Consider the following 22,954-nt stretch of genomic DNA (forward strand, 5'->3'; position numbering starts at 1 on the left):
ATTGGCACAAACTTATTGTAACCCCATGGTGACACTGCCTCATTTCTGGGATAAACAGGCAGATTAAGATTCATTGGAGCCCTGGGCCCAGGCCCCCCACCCCACGGCCTGGGCCTCCCCCTGACCCTGCAGCCTTGGGCTCTGCCCCTGGCCGTCACAGCAGAAGCAGCAACCAGAGAAGGACACACTGCCCCCTAGGCCCAGGGCAGGAGCCGCAGCTGCCCCTGTCCGCAGGTCCATGCTGGAACCGGAGCCTGGGGCCAGTCACGTAGGACCCCGCACAACATCGCCCCGCAGCTGGGCGGCACCAGAGGTGCAGAGCTGCTGCCCACCCTGCACCTGTGGCATGGACTGAGCTCAGGGGGCAGCTCATCACCCTGCCATGGCTCAATCTGGCTGCAGTGGCGCCCAGCCAATGCACAGGATCACGGCCAGGCTGGGCTGGGACCTGGCTGTGCTGGGGCCACCCCACCGACAGCAGGTCCCAACCACTCACCGTGCCTAGCTCTACTCCCTGCCACCAGCAGCTCCAAGGGCTCTGGCGTGGTTGTGCTCCACCTGGTACCTGGCAGCCACAGCCTGCCACACCAGGCAAACCTGGCTCAGCCCCGCCACTGGTTTAGTCTGTGCCAAGCTACCCTCCCTCCCCCCAGTGCCTGCCCTCCAGGCATCTGGGGCCCCCTGATTGTCAGGGGGCCCTGGGCCCGGGCCCAGCTGGCCCATGTGTTAATCCGCCTATAGGGACAAGGTGTGTGTGAAGAGAAAGAGAGAGTGAGCAAAGCATGCGTCACACCTAGATGCAGCCTGGAAGCAGTGCAGAGACACTGGAGTGACATGTATGTATAGGCATGTGGGAACAGATTAAGCCTATGTATACGCTCTAGATATGAACCACACTAGAGGTAGAACTGCTAAAGCTATTCTTACAAAGTATCTATTCACAACACAGGACAGAGGATAGTCACAGAAGCCAAGCCTTGTCCTTAGTAGCAAAAGGTGTGTTTTATCTCTGGATTACTAACAGGCATGAGCCACCCCGAGGTAAAAAACAGTTATAACAAGGCACTTCAGTATTGCTAGACAAGGTCAGTGCCATCTCCTGCCTGGAGTGTTCCCTCGCACATCTTTAACTTGTGGGTTAAATGTTGTTTGTGGGTTAGGTACTATTAGCAGACTGACAGCCTTGAACCAGCTTTCAGAGTTCTTGCCTTTTTTCAGTCATATCACAGTTTATGGGTGGAGAGTGGCAAGCTGAGCCCAGTCCCGTGCTAATTAAAATGTGGCATGGAGTTCTCCTATGGAGAAGAAGGCAGGGAAATGCTCTGGCTATTATGTACAGACCACAGAGATGAAGGAAGAAGCACACTAATGAAGACAGGAAGGAAGATGAACTCAGACTAATGGAGACAGGAAAGCTCACAAAAGCATCAGGCTGAAACATAACTGCAAATGTATTTTAATTGCAATCATCATATTCTGAAACCAAAAATGGCATTAAAAATACATTTATAATGAATGTACATATCCCACTGGCATTCATCTACATGACAGAAATAGGGTCAGAAGTAGCCAATATAAGTATACACACAGAGATATTAGATAGGAAAACAATAAGGAATATTAAATTAAGCACCATAAATATAGTTAATCACAGTCTAATGTTTTTGGAAAGAACACTTACTTCATTGGACAAGTCTAGAAAAAAAAGGTTTTGCAGCCTGGGCTGAGTCCTCTGAGGATTGTCACATACCAGCTTCTAAAACGCAAAGAATCAAAATAGGGACCAAAGCATGCATGCTCATCTGTCTATTCATTATGGCCAGCAGCATGTTAAAGAAACAGAAGAGGTTTGTCTCTCACATGGGACATGAAAACATGTTGACACACACTTTCCCTTGACCTTTAATCTGACATTACTTATCACATGGGTTTGGAGTAGGACTGTGATTGTAGCCAGGGCTGGAGCCCAGGTATTGCCCCTTTTGAAGCAAGTGCTCTAACGGCTAAGATGGTCTCTCTGGTTTTGGCCTGCTAATTACCTACATAAAGTAGGAGAGGGGAGACTGAGAGCGACACATCCCAGCCTGGCTCGAGAACTCAGTGGTTCTCCTGAGACACAGGAGATCCATGTTCAAATCAGTCCTCCAAATCAGGCAGATAGGGGATATGAACACATGGGTCCCCCCTCTCAGGTGAGTACCCCAACTATTGCCCCATGAGGAAGGAACCAGCACTAAGAGCAAATTTACATACTTGACAATTCTGTCCAGTAGGCATTAAAGGCATTTCTGTGCTCTCAAAGAATTGCCCTAGGGTGCGCTTGAAAATAGATATAATGAGGCTCATGTAGCATAGGGCATATGCCCATAAACTTGCATGAGACTGAAAGCTTAATGGCATATGCCCAACACTACACTGAAGCAGCTACCTTGCCTGTATTTCAGGAGCCGGCACGCTGTGCTTCATTTGTGTGGCCTGATTGCCAATTCTTGTTCCCGTTAAAGTCAAAGGCAAAATTCCCATAATGTGCAGGCTCACGTCCTAAGTACCTACAACCAAAGGCACATGATTTGAGACAATCTCCAAAGACCAAGGCATCTTAAAACACAGTTGGAGAACTATTGTGTTCTTCTGACAGTAAAAATGGCTGAGTTGGACGCTGACTGCTGTTGTTTCAGGATGTTGACTCAGAAAGATAATACCGCCTCTCACATGAAAGGCTTGCTCTCATACAGACTAGAAACTTTTTTTTTTTTTTTTTTAGTTGACAACTTCAATTCTGCAGAAACTTGAGGGTCCACCAGTGAACAGCAAGCAACAGCTTAATAGGCTCAGGTTGTAAGACTGACAATGGGCTTCTGTGGCTTCACTGGGGTTAGCAGATGTCAGAAGACCAAATAAAGGGCTGAAGCTCTCTTGACTCACTGCAGCAGGTGCAGGTCATTAAATTTACCCAGGACACAAAGGAGGTGGGAGTGGCTCTCTGGAGAAAGTGGGAAAGAGATCAGAGGACATTTGGCAGGAAAATGCCAGGGACAGCCAAGCTCAGGGAGGAAGCTACAGCTGAGGTATATGTGGTGTTATTTTTGTGAGTGAGTAATAGAAGGCAATCCCTGGGAAAGGAGGGAGTTTGGATGCTAATTCAGGAGCTCCATGCTCTGCTGAGGTGGAGAAAGGGTCTCAGCTTATTCACAGACCAGGCCTTGAACTTTTGGCTCAGCCTGCATGGGCAGATGTGAGGGTTGCTATAAGTGATCTGCAGAAGGGCATTACTGCTCGGTATTTTGGGCTGCAAGTGGTTTGGTGCCTGGGCTCTTCTGCGTCCTTCCTGTATGATTCCATCTCCCAAAAGAAATGGGCATGTTGTGCCCAAAAGCTTGTCCAAAATCTCTAACTATGCAGATGACCCCAAAAACCTATTACTAAAAACCCCTTGCTCTCTGTTTCCCTTGTGGTTAGCTGACATACGCATGACTAGTTCAGCTAAGATAGGCATTAGGCAAGCCTTAAAAGAAAGCATTATATTTTTCTAATAGGATTATTTTGCATTTATAGAAAAATTTGGTTTAGGTTGATTTAAGGAAAAAAATCAATTGCTACAAAGATCTCAGTCCAATTCAGTGATGTTGTAATGCATGGGTCTGTAACCTATAGCCCACAGGCTGGAACTGGCCCATGGAGCTATTTAATTCACGCCATGGACCAGCCAGATTGACCTAGTGTGGGTCAGAGGCAGGAGCATGCAGGTGGGGCAAATGCAAGGACCTAGCCGCTGCCACTTCTCTTCCCAGCAGCTGCACAGGGAAAGCACTTGCCACCACTGTTTATCCCTGCAGCATCATAGAGAGACTGTCCACAACCAGCACTTTTCCCCACAGCAATTGCTGTGCTTTAGAGGCTTCAGCAGCAGTTGCTTTCCCCTGGTACCAGCTGTGGACACTCCCCTTGTGCCTCCATGGGAGAAAAGTAGTATCAGCAGGCTCTTTCCCTGTGCAGCTGCTGGCAGTAGTGGTGGCTGGGTTCAAGCACCTGCCCACCATGTGCACAACCTCTGATCCAAGTTGGGTCAATCAAGGATGCAGCCTAAAAATGTCACTGACCCCTGCTCTGTTGGAATATGACAGGCTGGTCAAGTGTTACTAAGTACAAAAAAGAAACGTACCCTTTCAGGTGTCTGCTGAAGCAGAAGCTGGTAAATTTTGCTCAGGATAGGGCTCTCCACTTGTGTGGTTTGTTGCCTGACTATTTGTCCATTCCTGAATTGGTGCCAGGATGCTACACTTAAATTCAGTCATAAATTAACATGGGCATATTGCTTTCCTATCAGCAGCTTATGGAACATTAAAGTCTGGATTGGCAAAAGTCCCATTGACTTCATTGAGAACAAGAACAGGCTCCAATATACCACTTCACATACAATTACGTTTAATTCAGATCAGTTACTAGTCAATTGTAATATCTATCAGAATTTTTAAATGGAGCATTTTATCGTTTTTTTCTTATTATACTTGCACTGCCTCAGACACTTGTCACCATTTTTATTTAATTAGCACCACAATTGTATTAACACCACATTTTTTATATTTAATCATGCTCAAGCAGTACCCCAGCTTGTTTTGTGCAATTAGCTCTCTACTTTCATACAAATTAATCTCCCCAGAGAACAGCACTGGAAACAGAGAAAACGAAGAGATCTAATTTAATGAAAATAACAACATCAACTGACTCCGAGTCTGTGTATATATATATATGTATTTGTGTGTGTACACACACACACACCCCAGTTGTATATATATTATATGGCAGGATAGATAAGTGCTTTTACATTATATACTACTTTATATGTATATTTACGTTGTATATCACGTCATATGTTGCTAAACTCTTATTTATTCAAGGTGCCAGTTTGAAAGACCTCTGGGACTGGAACTTCTTGATTATAAAGTTATGGTTGTTTCTCATCTGCACAGTACAGAGTTATCATTGCTTTGACCATGTCAGTCAATTTAATCTAAAGAGAATAGAAGCAAGACTGGTTCCTGTATCTGGTAAACATGCTCTTTATCAGTCATTTTAAGAGTCTCTCTAATAAACCTCTCTCTCTTTAACAGCAGTCGCAGTGAGTTTAAGGTGGATTTAGATTATGTGAAATGACTAAGTACACGATCTTTACTGTATTCTTTTCTACTCTAAGGTTTGTTTAGAGTTTGACTGCCCTTCGTATAAAGGGCAATGAACCTGAATAAGTAACTTTTTTCACCAGTTTTGTGATGAGAAATGCAGTGAGACAAGCCTAATTCCTGCAGGAAAAATGTACTTTGCTTGTCTTCCATACTTGCTCAATTCTAGATAAACAGTAAAAAGAATGCAAATAAAATTGTTTTGGGTGAACATTTATTTCATCTGTGTTTTCAGATGTGCTCTGTATTCATTTTCTATATGTATTTGAATGAATTTAACCTGGCAAACTGTACGTGAGTAGCAAATTTGAAAGTCAGACACATAATATGAAGTTTACGCATATAGTCAAACAGAAAACAGACTAGTTCATGATGGTTTGAGTTAGCTAACAAACAGCAACAAAATGACACAACTTGTATTTTGAATGTTTGGGGCAATTAATAATACACACACTATGAAAAGCTATTTCTTGAATAAATTTGAGGACATTGTGATCTTGTCAGTATCCCATAAACTCAAATTGGCTACATTTGTCAGATAAATTATTCACTCAATTCTGTCTAAAACCACAGAAGCTAGAAATGGAATCGGCACATTTGGTCATCATTAACAGCAGTCGCAGTGAGTTTAAGGTGGATTTAGATTATGCAAAATGACTAAGTACACAATCTTTACACATCATGTTAATCCACAACCGAACCACTATCATGACCTTTCTCCAATGAGTTCTTGTTTGTTTCATCTAGTACAGTTTCATGAGGGCCAAGGCACTTACCACTGCCATTGGAAACTATTCAGCAGTGTAACAGAACCATCCATTAATGCCAAATTATTTTTTGTTGAGTTTCATGCTATAACTCTTACTTATACCCACTTACAGCACCTGCAGCCATTTCAGATCTGCTCCACTGCCATTTTCCTGGTGACTCTCAGAATGAAGCATTTGAAAAACCATATGCTGGTCAGTTGGGAGGAATGTAGAAAGTTGTAAATGTCACCCACATAGTGAAATACCTAAAAAAAACTACCAATGGAAATAATACCAGATAGTCTAGAAGTTTAGTCCATCCAAGGTTCTTTGTACCACAGAATTGTTCATGACATTTCTTAATAAGATTTGTGGCACTTACTGTTTGGTCAGAAATACAAGAACTGTCTTTCTCTTGCAATACTTTTGTCATTTGTACTGATTGTTTTAGCCAGAGAGGAGAGGAGAAAAGATTAATATACCATTTTCAAATACCATAGTACAATATAACCTGATAAATCTGGCATGCTTGGGACCGAGCACTTGCTGGAAATTTGAAAATGCCAGATTTTTTAAACCAGTGGGGCAGCCAGTGACTGGGGGGGTAGGGGGCGGGGATAGCAGCAGCTAGTCCCAGAGCAGCAGCCACATGTGGAGTAGCAACACAGGGTGGTGAATGGAGGTGGCATCCGCTGCATGCAAGCTTCCCCCTCCGAATCCAGGAGGGGGGGAGGCAGCTGGTCCCAGAGGGGCAGGGGGAAGTGTCGTATTTTTTATAATTCTGAATTTTTGGTATCCAGATTTATGAGGTTATACTGTATAATAGAAAAACAGGGCTGGAAGGGATTTCAACAAGTCAACTAGCCCCAGCCCCTGCTCAGAGCAGAATGATCCCTGTATAAACCATCCCAAGCAAATGTTTATCTCACCTGAACTTAAAAATTTCCAATGATGAAGACTTCACAACCATTCCAAGTAGTTTGTTCCAGTATGGAACCATCCTCATACTTAGAAAATACTCCCTTGTATCTAACCTAAAAATCCCTTTTTGCAATTTTAGCTCACTATTTCTTGTTCTGTCCCCAGCTTACATAGAAAACAATTGATCAACATCCTTTTCATAACAACCCTTTTGTATTTGAAAACTGCTATCAAATCTCTTATAAGTTTTTTCTAGTCTAACTAATACCTATTCTTCCAACCTTTGCTCATATGCCACATCTTCTAGGCCTCTGAACAGAATAACCATCTTGTACTGACAGAAGTCAAATTAAATGTCACAAAAATAAAAGCTCAGGACTTGCCTTGATATTTTCAGGATTCAGGGGTAGCTGAACAGAGAAAACAAGGCTAGGAAGAAATATGGGCATATCCTGTAGGCACCATGATATTTTAGATCATCAAAGGGAAAAATGGACAACCTTTAGCTTTATGAGCTTTGGGTGAATGCTTCAAGGTTCAGGGATCCAGGCTAGTCTGGGAAAGCAGGCCAGTAGGTCAGTGGAAGAATGCGTGGCCCACGCTCCCAAGTATCCCATCCCTATGTACTGCTCTGGAGGCACACAGGGGCTGTGAACAGCCTGCAGAGGACCAGAAGGGAATTCTCTCAGCACAGGCCCTTTACTGGACCACCACAAGTGGTCATATACCAAGTTCTGTCCGTGGACATAAAGAGGAGGTACAGAGTCTGCCCTTGATCCATGTACTCATGGAGGGGCCAACAAGCAGGACTGATCTGGGCTATTGCTGCCCTTCTCCAGAACAGGTGGGATTAGATGAGGCTTCTTCAGTAGCCAAGCCAATGAAAAGCAAATGCTGCATCATAGTAGGGCTACTGCACTTCCCAGGCGCTATAGGAACACATGTCTATGGCTGAGTGCCATAATTTAGCCCTTAATTGTCCCGATAATATTATTTCTAAGGCCTTGTCCCCCCTGGGGTTTGCTCCAGTCACTGCTGGTCTAACCAGTGGCACAGCTATATCAGTGCAAACTCTTAGTGCAGACAGGCAAAATTAAAGTAAAACCAATTTGCACCATTGCAGTTCACCATAGTTTCAAGCAAGGATGACTGCCCTGGTGAAAATGGTGGCTGACAGCAGTTTGCTCTACCTGCACTGGTAGGTGGCCTCCCACACAGGTACTGATGGTATCTATGTACTCAACCCAGTTCTTTCCCGCTTTGTGCATGCATTTTAGCACTAAAACACAAAGCACTGACTTACACAGCAGAAACCTGGCAGCAAAGGGAACTTCTGCCAGCTTCACACATTTGTCATCCCCAAGCTCAACCATACGTTTTTAAGGATCTTCCAGCTTAAAGATTTCATGTTAGCACATTAAAACTCTGCCAGCCCAAATCTCTTGTTAGTACTGACTGAAGAGAACAGTTGATCACTTCAGAAACAGCCTGAGTTACTTGAGAGATGAATGGTACAGTCTTAAAGCTTTGTCCCCTCTTTGTTAACTAGTTTGCTCTGCAAATAATAAATAAAGGGAGGGGGGGCGCTATTCTCCTGAACACCACTGAGAGGAGACAGGATTAGAATGACATCAAGTGGCTTTCAAAAAAACATTGTAGAGACAGTGTAGATAGATATTCATACTGCAGCACCATTTACAAAGTCAGTCCCACTCCCTGCAAAATTAATGGATATTTTGCCACTAACTTCAAGGCAGAATCAGGTCCCATGAAATAACCAATGTTTCTAAAAGCAGGTTTTAAATAAAGTAACCCTGTTTATTTTAGTGAGAGCTGGGTAAGACCCACAACTTCTAGGAGCTGGGAAAATCCTATGCAGTTTGAAATTTGTTTTGTACCAAAAAGAATGAGAAGGAAAACCAAGAGTTTAAATGAAATTGTCAAAAAAACCAAACAAACCTGGGTTAGTCAAAACATTGTGCTTCAATAAAATCAAAATATTTCATTTCTATTGTGACTTTTATAATATATTAAACTTTATAACATAATGCATAATAATATCAATTTCTACAAGACATTGTTTTTAAATAAAATATCCACACGTTCTGCTCTGACAAGATCAAAACTGAATGTTCTGATCTAAGAGAAAACTGGGGTTTTTTCTGGGAAATGAAATCTCTCACCAGATGTTTTGATTTCAATAAATCAGTATTTTCTGATGGTAAAAAATAGTTCCACTATAATACTTTCAACCAGCTTTAATTACTGTTTAGTAGGTTCATTCCTTATATTAAGGGCACATTCATATGTAGCTTATAAAGAGTTAATAAGATCAATGCATGTAACTGGCACACTACAGACATGAGCAATATGTATTATAAATGATTATAAGCATATAAGTAGAACGTGTTATAGATGTTATGAGCCACCTATTGCCCTCTTGACCTCTACAGCGATCGATTAACCATCTATTAAAGCACCTATTAATCATTTATTAACCATTAGTTTAGCTCAGCCTATTTATAAAATATATCTCTAATATAAAGCATGACCATGTATGTTGTATTGACACAGCACCACAGTTTTTCATGATATGTTACAGATTTGGGGTCATACTCTCTATTCTGGAAGGCTGATTTGGCACTGGTGCAAACCAGTGTATGCTCAAGTAAACTGAGGCATTGTAAGAGAGACTTAGACCCAGCCTGGAAGCCTCTGCAATCTTGGTTATACAGGACAGAACATGACACAAGAAGAGATGACAAGAGGCAAAAGGGGGTGGTAACAGGAGAGAGATTTATACACTGGAAGGTCATGAGGTTGCTTGTTTTCACATTGTCCAACTTAATGTACTGTTTAAAGGCCACGGCAGCAAAAGCAAATAATCTGTCAGGCTGGCTTTTTATTTGTTGAGTCCCCGGTGAAACCCTGTGGCTTGCTCTGTCTCTCTAAGTATGTTTAACTTAAATAAATAAATAAATACATTCAGGTTAGCAAAAAGTTCTAGACAGTCTGTCCTGGAGTCTAAATTTGCCTACACAACCAAAACGTGAGAGATGTGGGGATACAAACGTACACATATATCATCCCCAACCACCCCCCATTGAGTTGGATCTTTGCTAAATGCCAGGTCACCCAGTCTCTTTGGTACCTTGGATGAAATGCTGTCATATAATTCTTAAGATGATAGCAACTCTTGTGACGCGAACACCTGATTATTAGGAACTGAAATAAAACCAGCAAATCTCTCACAGATCACTGACCAGCTGGCAGATGGTAATGATTTGAATTTCTATTGTCGTAGAAATCTGATCCTGCAAACCTCACACGAGCACTCCTTGCTCACACAGGCGGGTCCATTGACTCCTGTGGCACTGCACATCTGAGTACAGATCTGTGGAATCAGGCCCAAGGTTTAGATTTCAGTCGGTGACCTTTACATGTGAAAAGGTCTGTTTCCCATTAATAGTCCCCCGAGCCATCCCGCCCCACTTTTGATCCCCTTTTTAAACACTGTCTTTGTTAATGCATTTAAGAATGTGAAGCAATGCTGTCTAAAGTGAGGTGTTGTAGACCATAATTTAGAACAGCTATAAATAATCAGAACCTCCAGCACTGTATCTACTGCTTTAACTTCTTTTATTAGATGTAAAGCTTCAGTAATATCCTCGAACATATTAATTTATGTATTTCTAATACAAAGAGCAAACTCCCCTCAATCCCCCTTTCAAATTTCCTATCCCAAAAGTGAAAACAAAAGATCATTCTCTGAATAGCAGATGCTAAAGCCTTGGTGACCATTGTGGTTCTGCTAAGAACACTAATTTCCTACTCAGGAATATCAAGCAGAAAGAATGAGAGAGAATCTACAGTACAATTTATTGCCCCAAAACAACCTTCTCAACTAAAGTCACAACCATAATTATTGGTGAGAAAATCGCTCCCTGTTAACGGCATAAGAGTGATTTACAATGCAGCCCCCCCCTTTCCAATGCAAGGCCTTATAGCAGTCAGAGATACAGGGTGCATATGTTCAGACATAAATCCTGAAAGGACACAAGCATGGTTAAAGGGGTATTTCACACAGAGAAGCATGCTTTTCCCCCCACTATGTTTACATTATGCAGTCACAGCACTTAAAGCTGTTGAACTATGTCCTGGCAAAAATCAAAGTGTGATTTCAATAATGAGAAAGACAAGCATAGCAAAAACAGTTTTATCATTCAAGATATTCCAATGATGTTGCTTGTTTACAGAAATATAAAAAGTTTATCTATATTAGCTACATTGCGGGCATATCTACATGAGCCGTTTACCATGCAGTAGGCTAATTAGTTCAGCAGTAAACATTGCATGTCTACACATGCGTCCCTATTAGGCTGAAGTAGATTAATTCACTCTTCAGCAGTACACATGTAGACACTTTCCTAGCTGGCTGGGGCATGAGCGTGCTTCAGTGCGGGGGGCTGCTCCAGCCAGTCCTTCCACAGCATATTGACCCAGGGGAGCAGCCATGGGCTAGCAGGCTGAGCCCTGGGCTCCCTGCCAGCTGGGGCAGTTCTGATATGACTCGATGTGCTGCACTCCTGGGCGCATGTGTAAATGTGGTGCCCAGGAGCAATAAACTCCAGCATAATATGTTCTGGAGTTTACTGCTTTGCATTAATTGCATGTGTAGACATGCCCTGAGTGAGTTAAACTAAACCCATTTTCAGTCAGTCTCGTTGAAGTGGGACAAATCCAAATGCCCTTAAGAGGGTTCAAACCTTTCTTAAATTGGCACTGCTAAATTAACAAATGTAGCTAATCCAATTTAAGCAAAAGTTATACCAGTTTAAGGACATCTCCATTCGGTGTCTGCATATGTTTGAAAAGAAAATTTTGAAACTGATTTAGTTAAAGAAGCATACTTCTAATACAGACCAAACCTGATATTCTAACAGCAACTAATGTTAATGCCACTCCTAAATGGAGCAAGACATTCAGTATTCAAGGTTTTATCCATTTCCAAAAAAGTAAGAACTGTAAAAACTCTATTGCCCTTTCATTCTACACTACTGTAAAAAAGGCACCTTACTAAAGAAGGGATACTACCAGATAACAAAGTACAAAGGTAAAATTAAGAGGTCTAGAAAAAATATGAAGAGAGGAAAGGGACTGTGTTCTGAGTGACTATTGGTATGGGCTTGAAAAAAAAATAGTGAAAGCTTGGCTTTGCATGCAAGTGGAAACATAGATGTGTGGTGGGAGGGGGGCACTGGAGGGAAGATCACCTTGGGCTGCCAATTTTGGGGGGAGGGATTCAACAACCATATGTCCCAGATGGATGCTTCACTACAGGGTAGGATACTAGCCCAATAAGGTACAACACACGCAGCTGAGTGCTCACCATGCAATTTCCCTATAGTAGGGTACTACCCCCACAGGATAGACACCCTCACTCTAGGATGCTGCCCCACAGGGGCCCCATGTGCAAGAATGCCAATTCAAGATTTTTTCCCCCCATGCAAGGCCATTACTTTCAATGGCATTGGATCCATTTGCTCCAGAGCTGAATCTGAACCACCCATATGGCCCCACTACCATCCTGGATTTTGAAAGCAAGCAGTGAAGCTTCCCTGTCTCTACCTGTAAGGGCTGAGCTCCTCATGGCCTAAAGATAACTGAGGTCTAGATCCCCATGTCTTGTTTTGTCTGTCATGGTCCCCTCAGTTCCATCACTGCAAAGACCCACTGGCTTTCATGTTGCATTGCCCTGGTGCAGTGCTCTTGCCACATCCATACAGTTGCAGAATCAGTATTACAAATGGCAAGCCCTCTGGGGAAATAAATTGTTGTCTCTTTTCCCCTCAAGCTGGGGTGTCAAATTCATTTGGCCCCATGGGGTGAATGTGGAGTTTCCTGAGGGCTGGACGAACCATGGGCAATGGCATTAATCCCCACAGCTGCCAGAGACACTGTTTCAGCATGGCCCTGCAACCCAGGGAGGTTACACTACTGATGCTCACCCCCTACTTTTTCCCTGGCCCCAACTGTAGTCATCATGGATGAGTAAAAACCATGATTTAAGCAGCAGGCAATGGCAAAGGGAGGGAGGAGGAAGCAAGAGGCATACACTCCCTGGGTTCCAGAACCGTGTCAAAACTGTGGCTCCAGCAGCCATGGGGATTAACACCAGCACCACCTTTCCAGCAGCTGCAGAGGTGAGCCAGATGACCAATGGGCCAGATGATCAACCTCCCTGGTTTGTATCAGGACTGTAGGCCCTGTGTTTGACACCCCTGCTCTAAAGCACAATGTAACATTTAAAGGACTAACAATAATTTATTCTGGTAATAAGAACATTTCATCTGGGATCAGAGGGATGGGAAAGTGTTTAGCTAGGATTTTGCCTGCATTACTTCTAGCAGGTCTAATGAATTCAAGCAGGAGACAGATGGAGGAGGCCATATTACTGTACAAAACCTGCTGGGAGGGTGTCTGTCAGGAGCACAGCCCTTCCTCAGAGCCCCACAGCCCTAGAGCTCTCAGTCTGGCGATCACATCCCTTTACTTCAAACAAGAATAATTACAAGGGGGCTAGACTGTCACAGCCCCTGCTCAGTCCTTTGTTTGGCCTAATAATGGTTACTCAAATGCAACGCCAACCATGGGGGGGAGAAGAGGGGTTACACACTTCATTCTCCTTCTGTGAGCAAGTGAACACAGAGCAGGGTAGAAAATGGGTGAACTCAGCTTGAAAACAAACCTCTCAACCAGATACATTAATAGTATTATTTATACTGCATGAATGCATGCTAGTCCAAGGCACTGAACAGAACTCCACAGTGTTTGGGGCTATCCAGAGACATCTAATAATTTCCTCAAGTCCACCTACATTGCTAGCAGGTCTTTTACAACCTGGAATGAGAAACATAATCACCCATTTAGGACTGTGATGAAAGATGTAGTAGGCCTAAACTGTCTCCATCAATACTCTCATCTCAATGCAATGAAACTTTTATAGGTCCTTAGGAATTCAAAGTAGTTAACACAGTATTAATGAATTAGAGCACCGGTCAGGCTGGTATTAGTATTTTTGTAAAGAGATGGCTCAGCCGAATACAAACAAATCCTCTTCTCGTAGTACTTCAAGTCCTCATCACAGAACGGGGGGAAATGCCTGCTCACAAAACAAGCAGTAAAGGAAGGCACTGAAGCATAGTTCCAGGTCACGATATACACACAATCTATGATCCATACTCTGGGTAACCCAATTAATCCCAATTATAACCACTTTATTACAGTCAGTCTCATTTTATGGAAGGGAAAATTGAGGGGGAGCAAAAGAGAGGGAGAAGACCCAGAATTAAACAGGTTATTCATGATACAGCAAGGAAACACATATTTTCTAGAAGACAGTTTCTAGTCCCAGTTCTAGAAGACAGTTAAAAATGGGGTGATGTTATAGCCATGAAGGTCCAGGAAAAATGTGAGAGGCAAGGATTTTTGTGGGTGGTATCTTTTATTGGACCAACTGTACCATTAAGAGGGATACAGACAAGCTTTTGGGAACAAATTACCTTTCCTCATGTGAACCTGTTTTCCAAAAGCTTGTCTATATCCCTATACAATTGGTCCAATAAAAGCTATCACCCACAATAATCCTTTCCTCATACAGTTAAAAAATTCTTATGTTATTTAAAACTTGTCATGATCAGACCAGTTTGTTGTTGTTGTTATTCCCTTCTATAAAATGAGAATAACTGTAATAGTGTGGTTATAACTGGGACTGACTGCATTACCCAATGGTTCATGTATTGTGTGCATCATGACTTGGAACTACGCTTCAGTGCCTTCCCTTACTGCTTGTTTTGTGAACGGGCATTTCCCCCCATTCTGTGATGCAGTTAGATAAAGCACAAATTCCTAGTCTGAGGTACTATGAGAAGAGGGCTATATATTATTTTCATAGAGAAACAATAGTAGTGGCAATACCAAAATGCTTCACCAACAGGCAGTGAGCCTAATTCTCTATCAGTCTAAGTGGGCAAAACTCCATCTATTTTCAGGAGCAGAGAGTCTTGCTGAATATCTCCTGTTCAATTTGCAGCTTCTCTCTGCACACCATAAATAAATAAATTGTGTGTCATTCACCCCAGAAACTATCCCTCCCACCCCTAGTTTGTCCCTTATCTCATCCTTGATAAACAATCACGGACACAACACTGCTCTCCAGCACAGATCCTTTTCCTTCAGGCAAATATCAGCTTGTTTGATAATTTGCAGTTGCCTTCAAGAACAGATAATCATCCAGTAAATAGAGAAAAGGTGAGTTGATAAAAGATAGCTGACAGGCAAAGGAATTCATTGGCTCCTGAATGAACAAATTAATGGTTTACTAGGCTTTAATAAATCATTGGATTGGTCCTCTGACTGTTGTGGGAAAAGCTTAGAAAGATGCCTAAGGGGCAAAGTTTTCTCACTGGTGACCAAGATCACAAGAAAAACTAGTTAGAGGGTAGGAAGTTAGGAGGTAGAGGAGCTAAGTGTAAGGTCAAGAAAACTACATGTGGCCAACTGCATTTAAAGCATTTGAAATGCACAGGCAAGGTTTGGGAGGTGGGGTTTGAGGAGGGTTGTTTTTTGTGAGACTCTTTCAGGACGCAAGGAGCAAGGGCAGGAAGGACTTTGTAAAGGGTAACAGGATCCTGTGCAATTGCTGGAGCCCTTCTGCATTCCAAAGCATACCACTAGGAAATAGGTTAAGAATCAGCAAGGCAAATACAAAAACAACGGCATAGAGAAGAGGAAATTGTGGCTGTCAGAGACGAGTGGTTACATGGACATGCCAATTTAAAATTAATGAGGCGTTTGTTACCTTTCATAGATCTTTATTGGTTCACAGGATCATAAGCACTGGGTATAGAAATGTATGGAATCTATCCTAGAGAGCCTTACTGGCATCTGTTGAAAAGGGTTTGGGTTCAGGATGCAGCAAGAGACTGTGTGCACTCAACTTCCATCTGGATGCAAGACAAAATGGCCATCAGAGCACTGACTGCAAGGATACCCATTAGGATCCATTCAGAGGTAGGTAGGAATAATGAGCAAACAAGAGATCTGGAGACATAGCTCTTAACAATGTGTGCCATTTGACAGCTCTTTGGATCTACCTTAGGTGAAATAAATTGTCCGCCTCAGTCCACCTTTTAATGCTGGAGAGGACATAAGGGTAAAAATGCCTGCATCCATCCATTCTTGAATTTATATCAACAGCAGCGTGGTTATAACTATGCTGCCACTAAAAAATAAGTAAACTATTTCCTAGCATAGATGCACTCTTTGAAACCTGCTTATCATCATCATCATCATCACCATCACCATCATCATAACCTCCAGGAACACTGGCATGGATCAGGACCCCATTTATATAAAAAAAGCTATCCCAAAGCTTACAACCTAGGTATAAATCCAAAGGCAAGGGATACATACAGACCAATAAGGGAGACCACATTAGTCAGCACTATAGAAGGAGGTCTGAGCACATCACTAGCCAGGTTTGCTAGAGGTCAGGTTTGCTACAGGTATCACAGAGAAAGAGAGTTTTAAGTAGCCATTTAGAGGAGAAAAAGAAATAGTTGGTGGAAGTTTGTGCTTTGGCTCATATTCCCATAAAGTTAACGTATATGAAAACTGAGCAAGTGAGTGACAGAGGCTGGAGCAATGGCTTGATTTGTCTGGGCATAGATATCTCAACACTGGATAGAGTTGGCAAGAAGAAAGAAGATAGGTCATGAAGGGCCACTTAAAAGTGAAGCCAACTAGCTTCTATCTGATGTGACAGAAAAGGGGGAGACAGTGGAGAAATGCAAAGAGGGGGATGACGTGGTCAAAGTTACAGGCTAAAGAATGATTGCAGCAGCAGCATACTGAACAGAAGAAGATTGTATCTGTCAGAGCCAGAGAAGAGGATGATGCAGTAACTTGGATATTAGATGACCAATTTCTGGACAAGAGTTTAGGCTGAATGAACTGAAAGGGACCCATCTAAAAGATGTTAGGCAGAAATAAACTGCAAGGCTTAGCCATAGCCTGGATATGAAGAATCAGAAAGGTGTCTAAACTCAAGAGGACACTCAGTTTATGGACCTGAGTGACAGGCTAGATAGTGGTATTATTCACAGTGATCAAGAAAAGAAGCATCAAGAAGAGCTGGACTGATGGTTAGACATCTGCTAGGAAATGTCAAGAGAGAGAGAGACCAAGATTCTTTCTGGACATAAAAAGATAGCTCTGGAGCAGAGATGTAGGTCTGTGAGTTGCCCACCATAGAAATGGTAGCTGAATATGTGTCATGGTGAATGAGGAATTAGAGAATGGGAGGAGAACCAGGAAGGTAAATTGTTATGGAAGCCAAAGGGAAGACAAGATTTCAAGATGAGGATGGTTTACCATATTGAAGGTGGTTGACAGGTCAAGGAGGATGAAATAGAAACAGTTTGGCCCAGTCTACAGTGGGAGTTATCAGTACAGATTCAGGGGAATCTATTGATGAAAACTGAGTGTAGAGAGGGCCTGAAAGATTCCCTCAAGGACACTTTTCTTATAATCCACTTTGGATTAAGCAACTCCAGACACATCTCCCTATCAGTCTGGGTGCATCTATATGAGATGCTTTGAGCGCAGCAGACTAATTTTACTGTGCATTAGTATGATGGGAAAAACCCATGCTAATGCACAGTAGATTTAGTCTACTGCACATTAACATCACAAAAAGACTGTTCATTTGCACTACTGCGCAGTAGCGTTGATTACAGTCCATTTACTATCTATATAGTACTAAACTTAATGCGCAATAATTATGGTGCATTAATAATATGTATAAGTGCCCAGTGTGTTGTCACTGTGGCCAGGCAGCTACAGTATTTCTCTACTGAGGGGGAGAGTGTTAACTATCTCTCTGCCAAAAAGTATTTTGGGGTCTTGACATCCTTTCACAAAGTAGTCTGGAAACAATCAGCAGTGATGAGGAACACACTGTCATCTTTATAGAAGGGCAAAGCATAAACAACTTCGGCACTTCCAGGCATGAAGTCTGGGGCTGCCTGTATAATAGAAGACCAACCCTGAAGAATAAATGCTGTGACTGATTGAATGATATGATTTTATTTTGTGGAGTGTCAACAGGAGGGTGGCCCAGAATGCAAAGGGCAATTCCTTCTGTTACACTCACAAGCAAATTCAGATCATAAAATATACTGAGTCCTGGGGATATGATCTCTTTTCCCGCAGACTGAGAGAAAGGAAAACTGAAAGCATTTCCTATGATAGCTTCAGTCGTGCCCTGACAAGATAAAACACACACCAAGTTGCAAACAAGTATGGAATATTTGAATATAGAACCTTGCAATTTTGTCCCAAATTGTGACTAGCCCATTCAGAACAGCTAGTGCAATGGAACAAATGAAAGTTACTCCTACAGATTTTACAAGGTAAATAAAAAAGCAATGGGCCCAATCCAGCAGATTGAGATTTGAATCTAAACTTCCACAAAATTCACAGATTTTCAGATATATTTCCTGCTGAAAAATCTACTATTTGTCTTTACGAGGATGGAATTAATCTGAGCAGAACAAAATTGTCCCTCTCTTTGTTTTATAACATTCCAATTGCATTCTGCGATTCCTAAGCTAAGCAAGCTGCAGAATGCAACATTTTTACCCCCTGGAGTTTAAGAACTGGGCTTCCCAGTAAAAAAAATAACAGAAAAAAGCTCTCGTGAAGCAACTAGGAGATCTTTTATTTGACAAACTTGCACCAGCACTACGGCTTATTTTGCATTGCTGCAAAGGACACACTAACAACAAAGCACCTGCAGAGACAGCAAGGGGAAAATTGAAAAATGGTCCTTGTACTCTCTGATATCATGAGGGGAGTAGAAGCATGATAAATTATATATAGCTCACTTCAGTAGTGGAAGTTCTAGTAGACTGAATTAGACTCTTTCAATTGCTCTCCATTCATTTCTACTGGTCTCTGCTAGTCGCCTTTGGGTAAGAGCAACAAACAGTCCTTTAAGTTGGAACCAGCTGAAATTTTTCAACTAAAATGTCTACTATTGAACAACCCATATGGGCATTTACCTAGATCAGTGATTAATAACCAGGGTGTCATAGTACCCTGGCATGCCTTGAGTTCCTTACAAGGGTGCTGCAGAGTGGCACATAGGGTGTATACAGACATTCAGGGAAGTTAGAGGAAGGTTAGACTGAGTTAAAAATGGCCACCTGATCCAAGGTAAGTCAGGATGGGGAGGCCAGTGGGGGAGGCTTGGCAATATTGGGGGGGTTGGGGGAATCGGGGGAGCAGGCAGGGTCTGTGGGAGGATTGAGGGGCAGGTGGGGTCTGTGGAGGGGAGGAGCAAACAGTCTGAAGAGGCGGCTGGGGGGGCAGGTGGGGTCCACAAGGGGGGTGAGGTCTGGGAGGACTTGCTGGGATATGGGAGGCTCACAGGGTCTGTGGGGGGGGGGGGGGCATGGGGGAATGAGAGGCTCTCTCTGCAACCCCCTGGGACCAGAAGCTATTTTTAGCCCCCCAGCTTCCCCCGATAAACAACCTCCCCAGCAAACTAACCCCCCCCCCATACTTCACCCCAACTTACTTCCTTGGCTTCCAGCACTGGCAAAAACCAGCACCAGGAGTGGCTTGCAAGATGGGAAGGCGGGCTGGTGGGCTGGGGGTAGGGTTGTCCATATAGGAGTGGGGGTAGGGAATGGGGGCCTAAAAATAGCCCATTGCCAGGGATGAGGTAGGAAAAGCACAGCCCTGGGAATGGGGCCAGTGGCTGGGCTTTCGCAGACCTGGCACTGCACTGGGATTTGTACAGAAGTTTAAGACAGTTAGATTGGTCTAAAAATGGCCAACCTAATCTAAATTAGACTACCTGAGAGGCAGAGTTAATTTAGATTGGGTCAGCCATTTTTAGACTGATCTAACTATCCTGAACTTTTATACAGTTCATACATGTATTGAGCTAACTAGGGATCTAAGTGTAAGATCCACATCTAGGCAAAGTAAGTTAGATCGGGTAGCCATTTTTAACACAATATAATCTTCCATTCATCTCCCCAAACATCTATATCCACCCTCAATGATAGCACTGTTCCTTTTCAAACATGATTCATAAGATAAACCCAGAGCTTTCAAATAGATCACAACTCTGGGTTTCTTTCTCAGTTCTTTGCAACAGAAAAACTGCTCTATTTTTTTTTTTTTGAGGCAAAAAAAGAGTGAAAACTAAGACCTAGCGCATTCCAAGGGGTGCCTTGAGTCTATCCAGGTGCCTCAAGTTTAAGAAGGTTGAGATCCACTGACCTAGATTAACATGAGGGTTATTTGTTTAGGCTAAAAACACCTGAAGGATGTGCTCCTACCTTTAATTCCTGCGTTTTCAGCGCTATTTGTGTTGGTGGTTGGACAGGGGTAGTGAGGGACAAGTTACTCAATGAATATGCTAGTAAAAATGTTTCAGGTCTGCCACCCATGCAACCTGGAGTTTCCATAACAAACCAAATCAAATGGACCAGCAAATAGATGACTAGTCTGATATTCACCTCAATGTAGAAAGCCAGGCAAAGGCCTGTACACCATATGCATTTCATATAAACCCTAAGGATGCAAGCCTTCAAAGATCCTGAGGACTCAAGTCACAGGCCTTTGACTGGATACCTAAAGGAGGGTGAATTTTAAACACAGTTTAGGTTACAAACACTTGTTCACAGCAAAGACCATTTACCATTTGTTTAATCACTATGGTCAGAGAGTAGATGGAGTGAAAATCTCAAGCCTTCCAAAGGACCATGGAGATAAATTTGTAGAAGTGATCAAACAGCCAAGATTTAATAGTTATCTATGGCCTACCATGTCTATAACACTGGAGTATAAAGCAGACAAGCTGGTGGAAAGGTTCTCAATCCTCTGAGGAGAAGTGGGAAAGTGATTAGCTCAACCACATTTTCCCATAAGCATCACAGCAGCACTCTGCAAGGGAAGAGTTTATTTTAGGCAAAGCTATTTTTGAAAGCTGGAGTGTCACATCCTGACCGGTTCTTTTCATGGGATTACTATAATAATTTGGTTATGGTAAGCTTAACACAGGAAAAGTTTCCTTTAAAAAAAGGAAACGCTACAATCAAGATATTTCTGGGCAGAGACTATTTCTTTTTCATTTGTTCAATATTATTTTTCCAGTACTCTCACACTATCTATAAAAGACAGTAGACCAAAGCACTGGTTCTCGCCCATCTAATAAAATCTGTGTCTTCTCTCATGTAAAATATGTGCTAGAAGCTTTGCCCCTCACTAGCATCATACACTTAGGAATTCTCTATTCACCAACTCCAGTCCTGACTGGCTCAGGTTTTTCTAGGCCTCCTCCCATGATCAGACATGTCTAGCTGAGATTGCCTCCAGCTATTAGGAGGAAGGAACTGTATGGAAACCTGGAGGGAGAGATCTCACCTTCTTACACATCTCCGACATTCTGGGAGCAAGGCACATCTCACCCATCTGCACCCTCCCCCAAAAATACATTAGCTGAAAATGACCCAAGCAAACCTCAACCCCCACTGATCCCCACCTGCTGCCATCCTACAACCAAATATTTCATGCCCAGCATCACAATGTTAACTAATGAGTTTGCCCCTCTACAAAATCTTACATGGGGGACCAGAGCCTTGGTGAGGCAGGCATGGGAGGTATCTGGATCATGGAGGTTGGCTATGTTAGCAGCTACTGTGGGATTCTCACAGCCAGCTCAGACAAAACACATGCAGTAGTCTCTGGTAGCAGCAGGCAGGGCTCTCATCACATAAACCTTGTGATCTGGAGCTCAGATCTGCATTCCTTGTGCACACAGAACTCCCAGTGAAGCCAGTGTATGCTTGAGGGACTTGAAGAACAAAGGATTGGACCTTCCCATCCACTAGAAGCATTTCTGCAGGTACCAGAGTTACAGCACAGCAGCTGAAGTGTGATCTAAGACCGTTTGTGAGCACTGCAAAAAAACCTGTAAGACACAAATACTATCTTTCATTGTATTTGAGCATATTATGCTTTGCATTAAAATCACATGAGTAGGAAATTGATATGCTTTCTAATTAATGGGAGTAAGGATAAATTCTCTGCAATCTAAAAAGGTGCCTTATCACAGCTTAAGGAAAACATCATTTTAAATTATAAAAGCTAGAATGTTGAAACAGTCCTATGTACTGGTCTATATACATTTGATATTCAGAAGGAGCAGAGGAGATGTAGCTGAGCAGAGCCCTCAGCTCTTTAAATTAATAAAATATTAATTCATGGGTAAACTTCAAAAGCTGTGGACGTTCCATTTATTCCACTTCAGATCAGCAGCCAAAATATTGCTATGAAATATCCTGCTAACTTACACAGAAGCATCCAGCTTTCTTTGGCCTTTAATATTAAGCTGGAAATGTGTGAACCATCTTTGTTGTTAGACAGCTATCCTTCCATTTCTGTTTCTAAAGGGTTTGTCTAGGTGTAATCTAGCACAGTGGTTTTCAACCTGTAGTCTGTGGACCTCTGGGGGGTCCGCAGACTATGCCTAAGGGGTCCACGAAAGATTATAATGATCAATCAAAAGCATGTGAATACCCACACTTAAGATTCAAAGGGAGCCTGCACCTCCATTCAAAATTTTCAAAGGGGTCCACACCTCCAGTCAAAATTTTTGAGAGGTCCAGAAATTTAAAAAAATTGAAAACCACTGATGTAGCAAGTCCTTAAAAAGGTGGTTGCAAGACCAGAGTTTGACAAGATCTGATGCTTCACTGGGATCTAATTGCAATCGTTGTATTAATAAGTGCACCTCTGTTAACCCCAACTGAGGCAGTCATACACTGAGGCCGTATTTGGCCAAAAATAACTGGAAGGAAAGATACAGTTCCCATTGTAGAGAGGTAGAATAAGTAAAAACAATTCTTTTATGGGTCATAAAATCTCTGGGGAGACTGGAGACTATTTGGGAAGAGGATGTTTTAGAAGAAACCTAGAATTTGATGGATATGGACCAATTTAACCTTAATCTGAGTTGTGTGGGAG

At 42.6% G+C, this 22,954-nt stretch overlaps 1 long non-coding RNA gene across 1 annotated transcript in view; it reads left to right on the forward strand.

Moving 5' to 3' along the window:
- Window positions 1-22,200, forward strand: part of LOC109285920 (uncharacterized) — a 40,943-nt gene extending 18,743 nt beyond the window's left edge. Inside the window, exon 3 of the long non-coding RNA XR_002093810.1 lies at window positions 21,750-22,200. This is a non-coding gene — a long non-coding RNA (uncharacterized LOC109285920). The remainder of the gene's footprint in view (window positions 1-21,749) is intronic.
- Window positions 22,201-22,954: the final 754 nt, after the last annotated feature.

This window comes from Alligator mississippiensis, chromosome 3 (genome assembly GCF_030867095.1).
Source record: "Alligator mississippiensis isolate rAllMis1 chromosome 3, rAllMis1, whole genome shotgun sequence".
Classification (NCBI taxonomy): Eukaryota; Metazoa; Chordata; order Crocodylia; family Alligatoridae; genus Alligator; species Alligator mississippiensis.